This window comes from Pipistrellus kuhlii, unplaced genomic scaffold (assembly GCF_014108245.1).
Source record: "Pipistrellus kuhlii isolate mPipKuh1 unplaced genomic scaffold, mPipKuh1.p scaffold_m20_p_33, whole genome shotgun sequence".
NCBI lineage: Eukaryota > Metazoa > Chordata > Mammalia > Chiroptera > Vespertilionidae > Pipistrellus > Pipistrellus kuhlii.
This window is the reverse complement of record NW_023425533.1, coordinates 443,259-446,782: the sequence shown is the minus strand read 5'-3', so window position 1 is coordinate 446,782 and position 3,524 is coordinate 443,259.

Here is a 3,524-nt window from a genome sequence, read left to right as displayed (position 1 = left end):
CGACAGCACTCTAGACATGAAATCTTATTCAGGGAGCAGTTACTATGATACAGGCTACTGCAACCTAGGCGCTGACGAGGAACAGCGTGGTGAGTGCCTAGACGGGAAAACCGTCCTGTAAACTCGAGGAGACTGATTTCCCTGGGTGGGACGTGGGCTGGGTGCTGCGAGGAGGTCCTCACTACTTCTCCATAGCGGCCTCTTACCGCCTCTAGCCCACTACCGTGGGCGCCAACAGCCTGGTCACTCCCTTTTGCTTACACCCTTCCTCAGATGTGCCGCCTATCTTAACAGGGGGAGATCGGGAGGGTACACGGTCCGAACCTGAGCTTAGAGCCGCAGCACCGAACTACCTCGGCGGGGGAGAGCCCGAGTTCTTGAACAACCAAGTCCGTCGGGGCGATGGTCCGAGCAGCGGAGGTGAGGACGGCAGAGGCAGGGGCGTCGCAGGCGGCGACCAGGAATTCCAGCAGCTGCAAATGGAGCCTGCTCCCCGGGTCGAGGCTGGTCCACAAGTCGCAGGGAGAAATCCGCGCCGCTACCGAACCGTGTTCACTGCGTTGCAGCTGCGAGAGCTGGAGAACTTATTCCGTCACTGTCAGTACCCGGACATTTTCGCAAGGTAAGTGGCTTGTGCGGGAGGCACTGTTCTCCAAAGGGGAGCTTGGGCTCATACTGGGGCGCCTTAGGCTCTTCCTCAGGACCCTCTTCCACCTCTTCTGAACCAAAAGCCACTTAAGGGGTTCATGAGTGCTGGGGTCTGCCCTAGCTTTCTGGAATTGGTGCATTGTCTACAGTGCTTTTGGGGTTGTGGAAACCAGAGCAGTACTTGAGCGAAAGGAGTAAGGGAGAATCTAATTAAACCTGCTTTTCTTTAAAATGTTGGTATTTTGCTTATCATTGTGTTTTTTTTGCATAATTTTTATAGTTTGAATATTGCATGAAAGTATTTATTGTGATAACTTTTGTTTTTTGCATCCTTAAATTTTGTTACGTGAGAGCGCGCCACTGCCTCACCCCAGCCAGTAATGCCCTGCCACGTGGAGCGCTGTTTCCAGGTGGCAGAGTTTTAATGGAAATATGATGATAGATAGATAGATAGATAGATAGATAGATAATAGATGAATGAAAAGTTAAAAATAAAATAAAAAGCTAAAGACTCCTTCGCTCCTCTTCGCTTTCCTTTGAGCCCTTGTGTACAGACCACGGTAGTGCGTGAAGGGGCAGTTTTATTCCGGCCCTGCAGGAATGTGTGACCTGGACAAGATGGTGTGAAGTTTAGGGGCACCCTTTCGGGTTCCGCTGTAGTCAGCCTTCGCCCGCCAAAGAGCAAAATAGAATTTCTCTTGATGCTCCCAGGAAATGGTTTGGAGTTTCTCCTTGAGAGGTTAGGCTCCCTTTTACAATAAACAAATAATCTAGTTAAAAACGCCACTTTGAAGGTGCTTTGGCATTTTTGTTTTTTCCGAGGGACCTCCCAAAAAAAAATTTCCAGGGTTGTTTTCTGTTGTTTCACAAACAGAAAAATTGATTAAGTCATATTTACCTAACATACTATTATATTCCCTTTTCCTATCTTATTTAACAGACAAATTGTCCATGGGAAAAATTGTACTTTAAAGCAAGCCTTAAGCTGCATTAGAGACAACTGCACGGGGCAGTGGGATAGAAATAATATACATAATATATTTTATTTTATCCACAACTCCAAATACTGAACATTTACAATTTTCTCCCTCAGACAGCAGATTGCTGGACGCCTGAATTTGACTGCAACCAGAGTGCAGGTCAGTCAATCTTCAAAAAAACAGTTGGCAGGGTAGCCATTCTAAAACATGCTTTAGGTTTTGTCCTGTACATTAATTCTCAAGTTGGTGTGTTTTGTTGTCTTTTCTACAATATTTTAGCAAATAAGTTCTGAACATTGAGCGCTTTGAGGACTAAAAATGGAATAAGTAAGCTTAACTTATGAAAATTGCTCATTACCAGAGAAAATAATTTCCTAAAGGGGAGAAAATAATACCCCCCCTCTCTCTATATAGATAGATAGATAGATAGATAGATAGATAGATATTTCTCTACACACACACACATACACACACTTTTCTCCCCAATAAAGTTCACCTTCTAACGCTGGAATCCTTTAGGAATGATGTTAGCCCTCCCTAAAGAAATATTTCTGTGTAGAATCATATTGGGCTTAGTTCCACCTGGGAAATATTCAAATTAATACATTGAAGAGCTAGGTTATAAGAAGTTTCAACTGTAATAAATTATTTAAAATATTTAAAACCAGCCCTAGCCAATTTAGCTCAGTGGATAGAGCATTGGCCTTCCTGGTCCGGGCTCAAATTGATGTTTCTCTCTGTTTTTCCCTCTCTTCCACTCTCCCTAAAAACCAATGGAAAAATATCCTTGGGTGAGGAATAAAATATATATATATATATATATATATATATATATATATATATATATATATATATTTAGAAGCAGGCTAAATGAGTGGATTTGTAAACACAGACATTGGCATGAGGGAGTAATTCACACACAGAACACAGTAAATGAGTAACTGATGTATGTTTAAACTGAGATTGGGAGGAGGGTGTGTAGCTTAAAAGTGCAAGTGCCTAGTCCTCCTGTCATTGTTTTTAAGTGTTTTTTGGAAAACAGTGTAAAAAGAGTCAGCCTTAAATTTTAATTTTTTGAAAGACTTTAATATTAGCCTGAAAACATTGCCAAAATATAGTAATTAAGTTGATAATGGGAAAATGTTTGCAAGCTTTAGAAATTTATCTATTAAAATGAAACAAAAACTAAATAATTTTATGTATACATGTACATATTTTATTATGTATTATGTTGTGTCTGTATAGAGTTAGAGGATAGCTATAAATATTTTGTAAAAGTGAGAAGCTCTTTATATTAAAAAGTATTCAATTTAATAATTTACTTTTATTTAATTCAAAACAAGAAAAATTATTGTGAAATGGAAAGAATTATTGAATTTTAAATAAATGTGTCTTTTCCACAAAACGTATAATAAAATATTCCTTTAAGAACAGAGAAAAGAAAGGGATGTGAGAGTAGGAGGATGGGAGGGAGGGTAGGAAAGAGAGAGAGTGAGAATTAAGTGGTTGGAGATTTTTAAAAGCTACATGTTATAGTTTTCAGCTAGTAGAATTAATTATTGATAAGAAAGATGAGAGTATTAACATTTATGCATTTTCTCCTATCACGTCTTTTGTTTCCTGATTTTTAAAAGTTACACTATGATTATTTTTAATTTTCCAGGTTTATAACAATACATGTTTAGTAATAGAAATATGTTTCTCATAAATTTTTTGTTCTTGTAATTTTTTTCTTTCAATTTTATCTTGTACTAGTTTCAGGTATACAACTTAGTGGTTAGACAATTATATACTTTACAAAGTGTTCACCCTGTTACATTCAGTACCTAAGTGGCATCATACATAATTATCACAATATTATTGACTATATTTTCTATGCTTTACTTACATCTCCAT